The following is a 19,623-nucleotide window of genomic DNA, read 5'->3' on the forward strand; positions in this document are numbered from 1 at the left end:
CTCCTTAAGGGAGCCCGATGTGGGACTCGATCCCAGCACCCTGGGTTCATGACCTGAGCCAAAGACAGATGCTCAACCACTGAGCCACCCAAGTGTATGTCTTATTGATTTCTGTCAGTCCGATTCTCAGCACAGTGCTGGCACACACAAGGCATCTGGTGAAAAATGACACATTTACTAACCTGCCTGGGTTTGCAAGACTCTGGTGACAACAGGGTGATATCCCCCCTACTCTGGTCTCCTTTCCTGGTCTTTATTCAGCATTAATTTTTTCATAGTTCTCTTGGCTACACTTTTCCTCTAGTTTTTCTCTGGAACCAATTTGGGGGCAGCTAGAAGAAGACAGGACAAAATTATTAGTGGAGGAAGAACAGAAAGAAAGAGGAAGAAAGAAGAGAGTTGATAGAATCTGGTAAGGAAAAAACCCCACAAAAACTGGGTAAGATATGAAAGGATGAGCCAGGGGAGGTTGAATGGGAAGAAAGGAAGACAAGACTAAGAAAATAAGAAGTGGGAGGAAAATAGAGGGATAGCCTGTCAGTCGGGATTAACTAGGTTATGCTGTGGCAATAAAACAACCAGAAAACCTCTGCGGCTTAAAGCAACAGACGTTTTATCTCTCACTACATGCTCCTTGCAGGTCACCTCCAGCTCTGCCTGACACCCTCTTTCTTTCAAGACCCAGGCAGATGGAGCGTTGCCTTCTGGAACATTGCCAGTCTCATGGGGATGGAGGAGAAATGTCTTAAACCACTAGTGGTTCTTAAATGCCCAGATAACTTAGACACACATCAGTTCTGTTGATACTCTTTGATCAAAGTGAGTCTGTCCCTCCTGGCATCAATGTGATAGAAAATGTATTGCTCCCCAGAAAGGAGGGCAACTGAATCATTTGAAGAGTAATGCAATCTATACAGATGTAGGAAGAGGAAAATGTATTGAACCATGGAAATTTTAGGAAAGTCAAAGAAATATTTGGGAAGGTGGATGAAGAAAGATGAACATCAGGAGATGAAATTAAAGTTAAAGGGGAAGAAGAGATATAAACGAGAAGAGAAGAGGATAAAGAATAGAGGTCTCCCAGGGGTAGGGCTGATAATATGGTAGTGTTCCCACACCACATGACACGGGGACTGAGTAGGGCCTTTCCAGTCTCGTAATCCTAGGCTCATGTCCTGATGAGCTTCATAACCTGGGTGACTTTATTTAACCCTCCCGGTGCTCCATTTATCCACTTGGATTTATGGCTTCAGTCTCATCATGCAATTGAAACAATTTAATAATATAAATAATTGTGAGATTAGATGCTGATTTTGGCTTTTTCTGCCACCACAGGAATTACAGACTAGGGTCTCTGGTTAGGGAAAAAGGACTGTCGTGTGTGCCATCTCCTAAAGAAAGCTGCCAAGCAACAAGCTGTGGAAATGGGGAAGAATCTGGCTACTGGTGGTCACCATCTTAAGCTACACCCTGCCCGCCTCTGCAATAGAGAGGGGAGAGGAGAGGCAGAGCCAGATCCAAGAATTGTTGCCCTTTCAGACATGAAGCTTTTGTTAACATGAAGCTTTTCAGACATGTAAGCTTTTGAAAAGACATGTCTTTTCCTTCCCATGGGTACATTTATTTCTTTCCCAAAGTCCATGTGATTGGGGATATCTGGCAAGAAAGGAGAAGGCAGGCATCATGTAACCCTGAGGGATGGTACTCAGTCATGGAATTATTGTTCTTTTTTCACAGATAAGAAGAGTGAGGGCCACAGTACAAAGATCACTCAAGGCCAAGAGGGGAGCCAGGATTCCAGCCAAGGTAACCTGACTTTACAGTCATCCATCCCTTAACCATCCATCTCTTTAACCTTCTTGGCCAAAGGAGGAATAGTGATTGATCATCTTCAAATGTATTTATCTCTATATTCTCATGGCCAATCTGGGAAGGACTCTGGATGCTTTGAGAAGGATCCTGCTTCTAACCTAATACCAGTGCCCTGTTCTCCCATCCCTTAGATTTCTTGTAGGATGGTCTCAATCCCTTTCCATGCTTCTGTTCTTCCTAAGTTTTAGCTTACCTTTCAAAAGAATATAGCCTAGATAAACACATAAAATTTAAAAATGATATAGACAACTACAAGCTGGTATGAATTTTTCTCACTCTCTCACTGTGTGTATGTATACACATATATATGTATGTATACACACACGTGTGTGTGTGAAATTTGTAATATATATAGTACTGTATATGTGTAATTCATAATTCATATGTATATATCAGCATGAATTACAAACTATAGGAAAGAATAGTATTTGGATGTTCCCAAACTAACATGTACTTATATCTCCAGCTGTGGAAAATGAGGACTAAAGTAATGTATGACAATAAAAAAATCCTTTCTTTTTAAAAATAGTTTTAAAATTGGATAAAAATGTATCTCTTTAATGTTGTAATTGGAAAACAATGAGTGATTCTACCCAAATGATTTTGTCATTTTCTTTTCTCTCTCTGTCTCTGTCTCTGTCTTTGTCTCTCTCTCTCTCTCTCTCTCTCTCTCTCTCTCTGAAAGCTGTCTGACCTTGTTAGGAATGAGAACTCCAGAGAAAAAAATGTCAATGAATCCAATGGTCAAAGACCACTTTCTACTTTCTCCCAGCCATTCACATTACAAAGAATGAAATTGATTTGAACCTGTTTTAGATGATTGTTTTACAAGTTTCTTGGCTAGCCAGAAGAAGCTACTTTTGTGATGCTTTTGGAGAAACAAAAGAATGCTCAGCACCTGCAGAGTAGAGATAAATAAACAACCCACTTTTTCAGGAATATCCTGAATTGAACTATTCTTTGCAGCTTTAGGATTGGTTGCCCCTTCCCATCCCCACCCTCCATACACAGAAAGAAAAGAAAGGACAACCAAAAATGATGCAGAGAAATGGGAACAATATAGCACTGGATTTCTTTTTTCTCCTTACTAGGCAACAATAGCTCCTCGAATATTTGAAATGGAGGACCAGACACTCAAACGGTATGAGCATTCTTGTTCAGAATTAAATATTTAAAAACCCAAAACAAAACAAATCTGTTGCGTTTAATCATGTACAATAGCAGAGCTCAAGTTAACCTGCAGATAGGGATCAAGCAGGCAAAAGAATTGAGTGAGGATAACTGGAACTAAGAAAGTTCCTGCATTCCTTTGAGTCAAATCACCCCCAACTTTTACCACTATGTGATCCAGCAATCCCACTCCTGGATATGTGTCTGAGAGAAATAAAATCACTAACTGAAAGAAATAAATACCTGTACTCCCATGTTTGTTGCAGCACTATTCATAAAAACCAAGACACAGAAACAACCTAAGTAGCTATCAATGGATGAATAGGTAAAGAAGATAATACACATATTATTCAGCCATAAAAAAAGGAAATTCTTCTATTTTCAGCAACATATATAAACCTGGACAGCATTATGCCAAGTGAAATAAGGCAGACAAAGACAAACACAGTATGATCTTAACTACTTGTGGAATCTAAAAACTGGAACTCAGAAACTCATTTAAACAGCTGCCAGGGGTGGAAGGTAGGGGAAAATAGTGTACCAACTTCCAGTTAGAAGATGAATAAGTTCTGGGGATCTGATGTACAGTATGGTGATGAGAGCTAGAAATGCTGTATTGTATGCTTGGGAGTTGTTATGAGAGTAGATCTTAATGTTTTCACCACACACATACACAAAAAATGGTAATTACACAAGATTATGAAAGTTTTCACTGTTAATTATCCTTTTTGTGGTAATCACTTCACATATGTACATGTATCCAACCATCACATTGTACACTTTAAACTTACACAATGTTGTGTGCCAGTTATATCTCAACAAACCTACAAGACATTTTTTTTGTTGGCTTCTGGTAGACTTCGAATACTAAAAAACTTGTTCTGTACTTGAAAAAAATAGTGTTTAAGTATAGCAATAAGCAGAATTTGACACCTGGGTTCAGGGAGGGTAGGAAACAAATAAGAGTACTGTCTCAGCTGTTGCTACATCACAAACTATTCCCACATTGAGTGACTTAAAGCAACAACCATCAATTTAACTTATGATTCTGTAGGTCAGCAATTTGGGCTGCTCTCAGCTGAACAGTTCTGCATTTGGCTGAGCTCACTCTTAGGTCTGTACCCAGTTAATCGGTTGGCTGGGTGTGATGTAGAGAGGATGGCACAAGCGGAAGACATCCAAGACTGGATGTGAGTCTTGATGCTGCTGTTTATTACTCATATGAACTGCAGGGGCGCTCCTTTCCTCACCCATTAAAGGGAGCTAAAATCATCATCTACACAATTTCATTGCTAAGATTGAATAGGGAGATGCAGGTGATATTGCTTTAGAAATTATAAAAATATACCTAAGTTATTTTTGTCAAGTACTCAAGGAGAGACTGATATAAATGAAGAGGGAAATAAATAATTCAACAATAATAGTGGAGACATCAATATTCCACTTTTAATAGTGGATAGAACAACTAGACAGAGGATTAGCAAAGAAATAGAAGGCTTGAATGACAACATAAACCAATTAGACCTAACAAATGTCAACAGAGTATGTAATTCAGCAACTGCAAAATATAGATTCTTGTCATGTACACATGGAATGTTCTCCAGATTAGACTACATGTTTGGGTCTACAACATAACAATAAATTTAAAAGGGTTGAGATTATACAAAATATAATTATGTGACTGCAATTGAATGAAATTGGAAATTAATATCATGGATATCTGGAAAAGCCACAAGTATGCAGAAATTAAAACATACTCCACAATAACCAGGGGTGAAAGAAGAAACCACATGGGAAATTAGAACACGCTTAGAGACAAATGAAAATGAAGACACAGCATACCGAAACTAGTGAAATGGAGTTAAATTAGTGCTTAGAGGGAGATCTATAGCTGTAAGTGCTTATGCAATGAAAAAAGATTTTCTTCTTTCATATCTCAAATGAGTTACTAAACCCCCACTTTAAGATACTGGAACAATTGGAGCAAACTATGCCCAAAGCAAGCAGAAAGACAAAAAGGCTAAGAATTACTGGGAGAAATTAGTGAAATGGAAAAAAAATAATGTAGAAAATCAGTAAAACCAAAAATTATTTCTGTGAATAAAATTAACAAATGTTTATCTAATTGGTACAAGGTTTCCTTTTGCAATGATAAAAATGTCCCCTTATTAGATAGTGCTATGGGCCCACAACTTTGTGAATATACTAGCAACCATGGAACCATGTACCCTACAAACTTGAATTTTATGACATATGAATTATATTCCAACAACAGCAATGAGTCTCCATGGAGGTACATTCTATATGACCAGTAGACTCCTAAACTGTCAAGGTCACCCAACACAAGAAAATCCTGAGAAACTGTCACAAAAAAGCCTTAGGAAATAAGAATACCAAACTGTAAGTGATTATCTGGGTGGTATCTTGGAACTGAAAAAAATGACATGGGAAAACTTGGGGAAATCTGCATAAAGTATGGACTTCTGTTAATAATTGTGTATTGGCAATGATTCATTGATTGTGACAAACGTACTGTACTAATCTAAGATATTAATAAGGAGGTAACTGGGTTTGAAGTATATAGAAATCCTTTGTAGTCTATTCAAAATAATTTTGTAAATCAAAGTCATTCTTTAAGGAAAAATAAAAGAAATAATTGGAACATGGGAGTTGGTAGAATCATTGATAAGGGTGAGGGGGATAAGTAGGGTGAGGAATAATCCAGAAAGTTTGGAAGGCCTGGTACTGGTGTTTTCCAAACTTGGTACTCATCTGCCTAGGAAAGGAACTTAGGAAGTGAGTATGTCATGGTTGAAACAGCATAAATTTTGAGGTGATAAAGGTATGTATTTGAATGTCATCAATATTCTCTGCTACTAACTTGAGGAGGTTTTTAAACTTATCAAACAGTCATGCTGAAGATTACGTGAAATTCTCTGAGCGCAGTTTCTAATATTCAGATCACAATAGGTGTGCAATAATGAAACTTTTAAAAATTCTATAAAAGCTATTTTAAATATAATTTAGAGACACCTGGGTGGCTCAGCAGTTGAGTGTCTACCTTCGGTTCCTGGGATCCGGGATCAAGTCCCACATTGGACTCCTTAGGGGAAGCCTGCTTCTCCCTCTACCTGTGTCTCTGCCTCTCTCTCTCTCTGTGTCTCTCATGAATAAATAAATCTTAAAAATAATAAAAATAGTAATAATAAAATTAGTGATTTAGACGAGAAACTTGAGGTCTTCATCCTACAGATTTTTTATGATGAATTTAGTGTTTCAGATATAGGGCACATCTGTCAGAAGGTAAAATAGAGTCTAGTATCACTGAATATGTTTAACCTAAAAATGTATAAGCCCAAAATATTGGCAGCAATCAGGCCTGATTATGGACATGAAATTCTGAACGGTTCATTGTTTTCTTGGATCATTAGCATGCCAAGTTCCTAGATGGAATTTGGAAATCTTTTTTTAATTTTGGTGTTTAGTTTTGATTCCAACAGGACAGATGTCTCTAGCCATCTCCATTATGTCTATCAGCTGTTGGTTTATGGCTCTATATTCACCTCAATGTCTAGTTCCAAGTCATGCTCATTTTCTGTCTGCATGCCGAGCTAGAGATGGACAGGACACCTGTTTGCCATATCGGGAATGACATGTGTTAATTTACCCATCCTGATCTTAATGTCTGTCTCCTTCTTTATGCATTAAAGAAATTGCACTTATTGGATGCACTGGTCAGGGTTTTCAGATGTAATCTACACTGGATAGAAGCCTCTACAATTTCCCCTGGCCTGTTTCCAGACTTGCTCAGAACATGTTGTTTGCAGCCTACATCTCTTAATTACCTGTGCCCCCACTGGCATTTATTATTACTCTTGTAAATCGTCATCACCTGCTCAGCATCCAGGCCTGCACATTTATATAGACAAAGAGCCAAGAGGATGCCTCACAATTGTGAGGCTGTAATTATCCACAGCACACAATAATGACTTTGGACTCTGCTGTTTTTGTGCAGTAATTAACAGGTGCAAGCTTTGACTGCAACATTTTCCCCAACAGTTGCTGGAGAAAACAGTGGCATCTGGGTAAATAGATTAAATATTGAAACAGACTCTGAGAAGACCTCCTAACCTTGCCATTAGCTTGCCATTGCCAGGTGGCCACACACTCTGTGAATGATAGGGTTCAGTACAGGGATTAAGGGTAAGCCTTTTGGGGTCTTGCATTCAGACCTGGACTGGGTTGCATTCAGACCCTTCCTGGCACATCATGAGACCTATACAATGGTTAGCTCTGTTATGATACTGCTGGAAGCAACCTGGTACTATCTTTGCTTCCAGCTCCTTAACATGCCATTCAGATCCTTTCAGGGTCTGATGTTAGCCATTCTTCCACAACTACCTCCAATGAGGTTTTCTCTCTAGACATTCTGGATCACTCATCAGTCCCCAAATGTGTCCTGTGCACCAATACACTATAAGAATTATTCTCATAATTACACTTTTCTTAGTGCTTCAAGCACCCTACCCATTCTTTCTAGCTTCACAGTGGCTTTCAGAGAGGCCAGGAGGTACAAGGAATTTAAACACCCATGGAGCTTATTTTGATTGGAGGAAGAAAGAATATGGGAAGAACCTAATGGATAAAGTCTTCTCTCTCTCCCTCTCTTCATTGGACAGCATCAGATATGATTTCTTGCCATACAAGAGGCAGACTGTGTGGCCAAGGGGCACCTGAGGAATGGTGGGCTAAGAGTTGCCAGAAAACCATGGCAGGTGTCACAAGGTATCATTGTGCACTTGCTTCTGATCCTTGCTTATCTCATTTCTTTCTCTTTTTAAGATCGAAGTAAGGTTGACATACAATATTATATTAGTGCTGACATTGTAATTCGACAATTCTATACATTACCTAATGCTAACCACGACAAGTATGGTTACCATCTGTCACCATACAACTTTATTACAATATTTTTAAAAATATTTTTTTTATTTATTTGAGAGAGAAAGTGAGTGGGAGGGAGAGGGAGAGTGAATCTGAAGCCAACCTCACACTAGCTCAGAGCCGGATACTGGGCTCGATCCCACAACTGTGAGATCAAGACCTGAACCGAAGCCAAGAGTTAACCGACTTAGCCACTCCAGGAGCCCACAACTTTACTACAATATTATTGAATATATCCCTATGCTCTCTTTTTCATCTCCATGATTGTCCATTTTATACCTTGAAGTCCGTACCTCTTAATCCTCCGCACCTTTTTGCCCATCCCATCACCCTTCTCCTCAGGAAATTGCCAGTTTATTCTCTGTATTTATGAGACTGTTTTCGTTTTATGTATGTTGGTTCACTTGTTTTGTTTTTTAGAACACACAGATAAATGAGATCATATGGTGTTTGCCCTTCTCTGCCTGACTTATTTCACTTACCATAATACCCTCTAAGTCCATCTATGGCGCTCTGAATGTCAAGATTTTGTTCTTTTTATGACTGAATAATATTCCACTGTGTGTTTGTATTACATCTTCTTTATCCATTCATCATCTATCAGCAGACACTTTGATTGCTTCCATATCTTGCCTATTATAAATGATGCTGCAGTAGACATAGGGGTGCAGATATCTTTTTGAATTAATGTTTTCAGTTTCTTTGGGTAAATACCCAGGAGTGGAATTACTGGATCATAGGGTAGTTATATTTTTAATTTTTTGAGGAAACTCCATACTGTTTTCTATGGTGGCTGTACCAGTTTACACTCCCACCAACAGTAGAGAAAGGAGGAAGTTTCCCTTTTCTCCACATCCTTGCCAGCAATTGTTATTTCTTGTCTTTTTGATACTAGCCATTCTGACTAGTGTGAGGTGAGATCTCATGGTGGTTTTAATTTGCATTTCCCCATTTATCAGTGATGTTGAATGTCTTGTTCCAGCTGAGTTCACCAGAATAGCAGAACTGATGAGGAGTGGGTTAGACATAATGACTAATCTCCCCTGGTGTGCCCATTATATCTATAACCCACAGGACCAGTCTCAACTGGAGTTCTACTCATTGTTCTTAAGGATGGTACTCATCATGTTTATCACCCTAAGAATGTGTCGTTCCTAAGAATTCCTTAGAAACTCTTCAGGAGAGATTAATTCTTAGGTTGAAGCTGAGAACACCAATGATGCAGCGCCTAATGTCATTGGAAATCTATGTTATTTGATTCTCCCAGATTCTCTCCAGGGACAGGGACAAATAATTCAAAAGAGAATTTTTAAAAGGGCTGAAGGAAGAAGGCATGCAGCTTCTTTCTTCTTACATTCTATCAAGCCTAACTTTTCATTAAACACCATGCATGTTGATGATATTTTTATTACTAATCTAGCCACTAGATAACTCGGGGTGAGTGCCTGTGGTCTCACGTTGGACTAAAACCAGGAAATTTATTAAACTCACAATATTGAGTGTGGGATTCAATGCCAGTCCACGTGGAATCAAAACTTGATGGGTCTGAATGGTCCTTTCTCCTTTAAAGCCTTCGCTATCATGTCCTGCCTTCCCAAACCAGGGACAATTGACCACTCTTTATTACCTTTATATCATCGCATCGATATAGAAACTCATTTCCTTATTTAACGGTGAGCTTCTCAAGGTCAGGGATCCAAGCTTGGCAATAACAGCTGTTTCAAGAAGGAAAGAGGGGAGGGAGGCAAAGAGAGAGAGAGAGAAAGAGATGTTATTATTCCTGTTTACAGCTCAGGAAAGCTGAGACTCAAGAGAAGTTAAAGGCATGCTTTATGCTCTCATCCTCCAGCCATAAAACATGAAACTGAGGCTTAGGGAGTTTTAAGTCTCTTGTTCCAGGAACTCTGGGTTAAAATACCAATCTAGAGCCTCTTATGACAAGTCCTATGTACTTTCATCATAGGGAATGCCGCAGCACATGGATTAAGAGCTTGGCAATACAGTCAGATAGCTTGGGTCCAAATCACTATCAGTACGACATGGGATATCTGTAAATTTCTCTAGTTTGTGATTTCCCCACCTGAAATTGGAGAAAAAAAACTGTAACTGTCTCATGAAATTTTGTGATGATTGAAGTATAATAATCCATTGAAAATGCTTAGGATGAGACCACCTGGGTGGCTCAGTCGGCTGTGTCTGACTCTTGATTTTGGCCCAGGTCATGATATCAGATTTGTCGGATTGAGTCCTGCCTTGGGCTCCATGCTCAGTGGAGAGTCTGCTTGAGATTCTTTCTCTCCCTCTGCCCCTCCCCCCCCCATATTCTTTCATGCTCTCTCTCTCTAAAAATAAATAAAGTCTTTTTTTTTTTTTTAAAGAAAAGAGAATGCTTGGGATGGTGCCTAGCACATGATGGCACTCAAATATTAACTGCTTTTACTATTATTGTTCCCTGTTGTATCATTGCTGAGTAGTGGTGCATTGTGCAGGTAGTTGTGGTTGATTCCATATGAGAGAAGCCATAACCCACCACTCCCACAGGACTGTAAAGGGTGTTAAGGACTCCATGGCTTTGACTTTGGTTCAATGTCAACATTTCCTGCTCTCCATAAATCCAGCCTTATTCATTACTTCTGGTGTTTGCTGCTGTCCAAGAGTTAAATAGAAGGTATTTTAATATCCTTGGAATACTTGACCTTCAACTATTACCCCTAATAAATATTGACATCTCCATCTATTGAGTCTCTCTGCTTCATTCTTGCCTGGTTCTAAGACTAAGATAAAGAATCAAATGACACCCAAGAATATCCATAATTACAAGAGTAGGAGTAGAGACAATGGTGTCTACAATCTACCCAGGTACTTCAGACACAATATCTACACAGTTAACTGATATATTTTATTGCTAGGAGTGTAAATATTAATGTATATTTGTTTTGTTTTTCCAGTCAGGTTCTTGTACCTTCACTAGCAGAAAATCCAGTATCTACCAATTCACTGTCTTCCATGCCCTAAATTTTCCAATTTTTCTGGGAGGTTTCTCAGTCTCAAATGTCCAAACAAAAGGCAGGGAGGAAAACAGAAAGTGTTATATGTCCACTAACTGGGGCTTTAATTGTGTCCACATTGGTCCTGCTTTGTCTGGGCTGCTGCTGTACTGATGTCTGAGTTCATCTCATTCCCTCTGATTCTCACAGCAAATTGTCACATCTGAGCCAGATTGCACTTCTTATAGTTCTCACTTGCACATTTAGTAATTATCCCAAAACCTGATGCTGCACCAGGGTCCAGAGAGCTTCCAGCCCATCCGGCAGGATGTGAAACACAATACCTTGGTGTTGAGCATGTTATGAACAGTTCAGTTATGCTGCTCCCACTTGTGGTGGAGAGCATAGAGTTCTTTCCTGTAGATAGTCCATGTTGGGACAATTATAATTCAACAGAGAAATTCTTATCATGTTGATTTCTCAAAAGGAAAGGAGGTAGATTCTCAATTTCCTTTTCTCTGGTATATTTTTAAATCCCCAGGTACTATAATTACTTCAGGGAATGACTGAGTCTACAAAAATGTTCTTGGGAAGGCACAGGTTTTATTAAGCACAAAAAATTTATTTATATACTTTCTACAGGGTCATGAAGATAGTTTCACCTTATATTTGTTTTAAAAAAAGCATTATAATAGCTGAAGACCCAAGCTTGTTTTTCCTTCTGGGCCAGGTAGCAATTTGAAGCTTCTCTCCCTAATGCCTTATGAGTGATTGTCTTATCGGCATCTCTATCAGCATCAGATTTAAGCACCCTTATTGATAGTTATTATCTTAATTTTACATATGATGAAATAAATTCAGAGAGTTTACCTGCCTTGAAGGCACACTGCTAGTAAGCAATAGAAATGGAATTCTAATTCAGATTGACCTGACTCTAAATCTCTGGCTTCTCTAAAGTTCTCACACTTGTCTTGGAGCCTGAGGGCAGCCACATCTGTATGTCCCTTAAAGGTGGATACAAGAGCTTAAAGGACATTCCTTCATCCCTCATTTCCTTCTCTCTCTCTCTAACACATGAATACACTCTTCAAATAACAACTTTGAGAATTGGGTACTGCCAAAGGGTCTAAGACCGATACTTTTCTGTGCTCCTTATAGGTAAAAATCTGGCCTTTTCTGAGATCTGGGGACATCCTTCCAGGGCTTGACTCCTCCTCCTGACAATCCACTAGTCAATAGCTTCTGTGGAGCTAAAAGCTGATAGGGAAAGTTGCAGAGTCCAGCCTCATGCATCCTCAAGCGGACTTGGCTATGCATTTTCCAAAAGGCTTCAAATTTTCAGCCATGATTGTCTACCCACAGGCCCACTGAAATAATTGGATGGATAAAGCCTGGCCCTGATGTACCTTCGTTCTTTTAAAGGGAGGCTAAAAAGGTAAATGGATTGACCTCTGAACACAAATCCCATCTCTCACTGGAACGCAGGGCCATGTCCTCATTCAGAGCACTTGTTGCTGATATGGCCATGCAAGCATCTTCCATGAATCATAACTCTTTAACCAATACTCCTTGAAAGCTTGTCATTCCCCTGCCCTTCCACTTGATGGATGTGCCTGGCTCCCTGAGCCATAAATGTCTAATAGGTTCTAATTGATTATCTGAGACCAAGAGCTTTCATAAATGAGAATCACAAGATGGATTTCTTGAGTGAGTTCTAATTTTCTAGTGCACTCAAAAACAGAATTCAGGGGATCATGAATATTCAACAATACTTTAAAAATAATAATTTAAATAGGAGTATCTATTAATAGCAATGGTATTAGCATTTTTAAAATGTCTGCCTTGTATTTTTAAACTAGTATATATAATTTCTCAATACCCCTTGATAATAGTTACTATTAGTTCCATCTTAGAGATGATAAAACTGAGTCTCACAGAAATTGTTACCTGCCAATGCCACAGAGAGGCATAGCTAAGTTTCAGACTAGATTTGAATTAATGAAGCCTATGGTCTTTTCATAAACATTTACTTATTTATTTGAGAGAGAGAGAGAGAGTGCACACATACATGAGCAGGGTGGGGCAAAGGGAGAGTGAGACAGAATCTCAAGCAGACTCCTCACTGAGCATAGAGCCTGATGAGGGTCTCAGTCTCATGACCCTGAGATCATGACCTGAGCCAAAATCAAGAGTCTGATTCTCAACCAACTGAGCTAGCCAGACACCTCAGAAATCTACTGTGTTGTATAACCTAAGAGTTCTATTCAATTTAACAAGTGTTTATCAGGTTTCTGCTACCTGTAAAACACAGTGTTGGGTCTTCTGAACATAAAAAAATGATGGTAGATAACATCCTGTCTCTGAAATAAATTTTGTATCATCTCGTCTTATTTTCTAAATAATTCATCTAAATTAACTATAAATTAATCGTGCACTTTGATACTAAATGAAGCTCTTTCCCATTACCTTGGGCAGAAATTTTTCTCCAAGTTAGGAATTAGTCTACTCAAAACTATTGCCTTCAATGACTGCTCATGTAAACACTCAACATCAAAATTAATATTAAAATTAAGTGCCTAAAGTGTGTGCGGTGGGCTCTAAGTGCTTTCATTGCTTATGTTTCCTTATATTTTTATTACTTCATCTTGATACACCAAGAAGAGTGTATCAGCTAGAAAATCCTATGTAACAACCACTGTGTACTGAATTCCTGTCTCCTTAGGTTGGCACATTTGGCTGGACTTAACTGAATAGTCCTTCTGGGCCAGTTTTGGCTAATCCTGGTTGCATTTATTCATGTCTTAGGGTAGCTAGTGAGTAGGCTGGAGCTGGCTAGTCTAAACTGGCGTGACAGCTAGTCTTCAAAGATGGCTCCCAGTGATTATGCCTCCTGATACTCATGTCCACCTACAGTTGCTCTCAAATCTGGTTGGTCCTGTGACCAGTTTTACAAATAGGTTGTGGAGGAAATGACACTGCTAATTTGAGGTCTAAACCTTAAGAAAGCCTGATAGCTTCCACTTTTGCCCTTTTGAAAGTCCTGGCCTGTCATGTAAAAAATCTTGCTATCATGCTGGAAAGATTGCATGGGGATACAACAGAAAGGTAACATGGAGTGACCTTGAGATGAGAAAGAGAGTGAGAAAGAGACAGAGAGAGAGAGAGGAGAGGAGGAGCAAGAGAGAGGAGAAGGAAGAAAAGAAGAAGAAGAAGAAGAAGAAGAAGAAGAAGAAGAAGAAGAAGAAGAAGAAGAAGAAGAGAAGAAGAAGAAGAAGAAGAAGAAGAAGAAGAAGAAGAAGAAGAAGAAGAAGAAGAAGAAGAAGAAGAAGAAGAAGAAGAAGAAGAAGAAGAAGAAGAAGAAGAAGAAGAAGAAGAAGAAGAAGAAGAAGAAGGAGGAGGAGGAGGAGGAGGAGGAGGAGGAGGAGGAGGAGGAGAAGGAGAAGGAGAAGAAGAGGAAGAAAGAAGAGGAGGAGGAGGAGGAGGAGAGGATAAGAAGGGGAAGGAAGGAAGGAAGGAAGGAAGGAAGGAAGGAAGGAAGGAAGGAGGAGCGAGCAAGCTTCATGGACAGGAGACAAGAGAGGGAAGGAGGCAAGAGAAGTGGAATGGAAGGGAAGGGAGGGGGAAAGATCTATCTCTCCCAGCATCTCAGTCTTCCCTACTGAAGCATCCAGACATATGAATGACTCATGTAGGGTGTTTCCCATTCCAGCAGAGCTCCCAAATGACTACAGTTCCAGACAGCCTCAAGTAAAACAGAAGAAAACCCAACTGAACCCAATGAACACACAGGCATATGAGAGATAATTAATTTTTTTAAATGTCACTAAGTTTTAGAGTGGTTTGCAGCAATAGATGACCAAAACAGATGGTCTCAATCATAAATCTGCCAAACACCTTGCTATCAACCATTGGGCTAACAGAGGTTTCTGGGACACATGTGTAGATATCCAGCAGGGTAGACAGGTTTGTGCCTATAGTGGCAGCAGGTTTCCAAAAGAGTAGGAAGAAATCTATAGTTTCTCCTGAAGGTTTGGCTCAGAACTGGTACAGAGTACTTTCTTCTGTATTCTATTGGCCAAAGCCAGTCTTAAGGTCACTCTGGATCCAAAGGCAGAAAGATAGACTCCACATTTACATAGGAAGTGCTGCAAAGTCATGTTGCAAAAACAAAACAAAATAAAACAAAAACAGGTTAATACAAGGATAGCTGGAAAATTCCAGTCGTTTTTGCAATCAACCATACAAGACAATGATTATTATAATCATCTTTACAGATGATGAAATGAAGGTTTATGAGAAGTTAATTGACTTGCCCAAGGTCCCACAGCAAATGTGTTATAGAGGTGGGATTCTAAACCAGATGTGTCTTCTCCTGAGGTCATATTCCATCCTTTTCACCATGCTGCATCTATGCTCTAGTGATTTTTGTTGTTGTTATTATTTATTTTAGCTCTAGTAATCTTTCCCAAGTGAATCTTCAATTGTATTCTATATACTTTGGTGACACTCCATAATTTAAAAATGAGAAAATTATGGTTACATGTCTGTAACTTCAAAGTTGAATTCTGAATGCATTAACCTTTAAGTCAGAACTGTCCAGGGAGCTATCAACTCCCTCTCTTGAACAGCTGGGCTTGTCACTGAGCTACTCACAGGGGTTAGTCATCAGGGTTCTTTATTAACTACTAAACAATTGGTTCCAAATGAAAGTTTACAGAGTTACGGCTGAACAACTGCCAGGGGCCCTAGAGACTGGACACCTTTCTGATGAGATGATTCACTTCCTTTCTACCCTGTTCTATGTCCATGTTGATGATGCAACTAGAATTTTCTCAGCTAATTAAAAAAAATACTTTGGTCCAATCTGGCTACTGATAAGGTTGCATAATGAGTGCATATGTCCTTGATGAATTGGCCATCAATATTTAGATTTATGTGATGGACGGATCAGGTCATTAGACCATTTCTTTTTCCCATCAGGCCCATGGAGATCCTAATACTTGTAAAGGGGACGGTTCCTGGCTCTCAATAGATGTTATCAAGTAGTTGTACTACTAGCATAAATAATAGTTGTAAAGGAGATGGCTCATGCCTATCAATAAGCAGTTATCGATAGGAATAATAGTAGAGGTATAGTAACAGTAGAGTCAGAGTACTAATATTGATAGTGGTAAAAGTAATGATAGTAATAGTAGTGGAACGAGAGTAACAATGGAAGGTCTCTCTCATGCTGTTCCACAAACACAGCTCCACTCCCCATCTTTACTCATGATCATCTTTCATTCTTCTTTCTTCTTAAACTATTGAAGTTCTTCATATCGTTCAGCATTCACCATAGATGTCACCTTTGCTAAGAATCCTTCCTTGATCATATAAATTAGAATCAATACTTTTCATCTTTCCTCCCACGATGATTTGCTTCTACCTCTTTTAGAGTTCTCACTTCATAAGTATACTGAAATTATCCGTTTATTGAGCTAGCTTTCCCTTTATGTTGTATAGAAGATATTGTTTTCTAACTTGTTTCGATTGAAAAAGTGCTTAGCACAATATCTTGCCCATTGTATGCAATAAAATGTGTTGAATCGATAAATAAACAAACAATAAATGCAAACTGAATAAAATTAAGGTTTTATTACAGAGTAAAAGAAATTCTCTATAGTGAGATTCTTGAAGTATCAGGTGTGCTATTTTCACATATAGCAGAACTTTGTGTTACAGATGAACTCTGTTAATTAATGTGTATTTGTCCAAATATATCATGATGAAATCTAGTTCTCTCCAATGATGACTGGAACTAGTCACTCTGAATACATAAACAAAGAGATCTGACTCAGGTTAAATCTTGCCAAGGACAAGCACAAATTTGCAAGTCACCACTAAACTGGCAGGGCTTTAATTCTAGCGATTAAAGCGTGTGGGTGATAACTCAGTTAATGAGCACATGGTCATTCTTGGTTCTGAAGAATTAACAGTTGTCAGGTATTTGATCCAATATGAGGATGGTGGTTAACATTTGCCAAAATGTTAGACTTTATAAGTGCTCCTTTAATATAAACAACTATGGTTGTGTATAATTATTCGTAAACATTTTAGAAATTAATGTTCTAAAAAGAGGCTCCATGTCTCAGTGAAGTTAGTTGAAATATTCCACATATCTTCTGCACACATGAAACAGAAAATTGGATTTTTGCAAATGAATTCTTCAGTCCCAGGGAGCTAGCCATTTTAGATAAAATGCTTTATAAGATAATTAAGAGCACCAAATTCACTTGGTGATTGTGTATTGATGAACATTTAGAAATTCCTAATCATAAATCATAAATGATATACTTATTTATTTAGACTTTGTCTTGTTACTGAAAAAATGTGAGTGGGTTATAAGAGTATATAAAATACCAGAAGGTGAAAGGAGGTGAGATTAAATTAAATATGAATGAGAAAGGAGAGTAAAAAGAGCACAAATATGACATAAAGCAGCAATGAGGTTAATGGAAACTTGGCTTCCATAAATACCCCATATTTGTTACGATAAGAGTGGAAAAGAACATTAACAAGGCTCTGAGATTTCTAGCAACAGTACAAGAAAAGAATTCTGATTAAGTTCTTGTGACCAAATAGGCAAAATGTTCAGGAAAGTATAACTGACTCTAACAGAAATGTTCAGTGAAAACTGATGGACAGTATCTTCAGCCCCATCTCTGTAGTAGATGCAATAATGAATTTCATAAAGCTGTATCATAGAACATCTTTCAATATGGGGCCACGGCATTTAGCCCACTGGATTGAAATAGCCTATTCTAGTTATGAACCATTTCTACATAAAGGAAATGAAGAAACATGGTACAATGGGGCAATGTTGGTCTTGGACATTGGATTTCTGTGTTCCAATAATATTTATGCTTTTAATTAACTATGTAACTTAGAAAAAAACAATAAACCTATTAAAATCTAAAATCAGGAGTCAAAATGAAATAAAATAAAATCAAAGAGGCAGCTAGGTGGCTCAGTTGGTTGGGTATCTGCTGCTTGATTTCAACCCAGGTCATGATCTCAGGGTCATGAGATTGAGGCCTGTCAGGTTCACTTTGAGCATGGAGTCTACTAGAGACTCTCTCTCCCTCTCTGTCCCCATCGTTTGCACTCTCTCTGTTTCTAATATAATAAATAAATAATATATTTTTTAAAACCCTGAAATTAGGCCTATGTCAGATCAATCTACTTTCTGAGTTGTTTTGAAAGGCAAAATGTGAGAATAAAGAAGCTGCAAAAATAAGAGTTACTTAAATCTGAATCAGAGTAGTTTTTTTTCCTGAGAAAATTCTGATATTTTCTTCCACTTTAATGATTACTCAACAGAGAAATAAAAGGAATCTATTCTCTCCTAAGATTTCTGTCCATTAAATGTAACTCAGGAAATATTTACTGTTCAATTCCCTCATGGCAGATATTGTGCTAGTCACAGGCTGCATATGTGGTATAAACCTTCCCTCTCTTTCTCTTCCTTTGTCTCCATTTGAATTCTGAAGGTTGAATCCCTCTAATCAAATATGTCCCATCCAGAACAGAATTTATTTATATTTTTCAGCAAGTGGTTTTTCTCACTAGGCATGCCATTCCTTTCTGGGACAGTAGTATTAAGTAGAAAATTCTTCCAGAAGAGCTTTTCATTAATCTTCGTTCTTCCCCTGCACAATCATTTTTCCTCTGCAATGCCCTTTTGGACCCATTTAGCAGGTTCTCTGATGACCTTTCCTATAAAGATGGAACCCTAAAGATCCAGAACTGATCTGGACAAAGACAGGACACATCCCAACCCTTTCAGTTTCCTGATCTAGGGAATAATTTTAACATTATCCTCCATGGAGACCGGAAAGCATCTAAATTCTCTGTGAAGATTAACCACGATAGTGATTCATAAGTCATGCCTCTCTTTCCAGACACCTCCTCCACTCCATGTGAGTCTACGATAATGGCTGGACTTCCATCCAACTCCTACTCCATGTTACTTGGAGTAGCCCTGAAGTGCCACTTTCACCATTAGGACTAGAGCTATACTGCACATCTCATTTTCCTGTATTATGGAGCCCAGTTCTGAGTAGTGACCAGTAACTGAGTTCTACCTGTCTGTGAAATAGGCAGGCCCTCAGACAATGGTCAACTCAATGACTAAGATGCATTCATCCTTTATTCCATTCATTTAACACATTTATTAAGTGGGGTCGGGTACTTTTCTGGACTCTGAGGATGAAAGAAGAATATCATGGAGATTATACATCATAGGTTTCCAGAGGATAAAGACATATATATATCTCAGCAAACAGGTAATTGTAACTCAGTGCATTAAGTGGTACACTACAGAGTACTCTGGGGCAAAATAACAAGTATCAATTCAGTCTTAGAGAAACAGGGATGGTTTACTGGAGGAAGTAACATCTAAGCTGAGACTTGAAGATGTGAGGAGTTAACTAAATGAAGAACATTTCAGGTAGAGGATGCAGCATGTACAGCAAAGACATGAAGTCAGGAATGAGTTTAGCTCACCCATGAGACTGAGGGAAATTCAACATGGTAGAGCATAAGGGGCAGTGACCATAGACAAGGCTCCAAAAGTAAGCAGGGATTATTCCTTGATAGACAAAGTGTGGTC

The sequence above is a fragment of the Vulpes vulpes genome, chromosome 13, assembly GCF_048418805.1.
Source record: "Vulpes vulpes isolate BD-2025 chromosome 13, VulVul3, whole genome shotgun sequence".
Taxonomy (NCBI): domain Eukaryota; kingdom Metazoa; phylum Chordata; class Mammalia; order Carnivora; family Canidae; genus Vulpes; species Vulpes vulpes.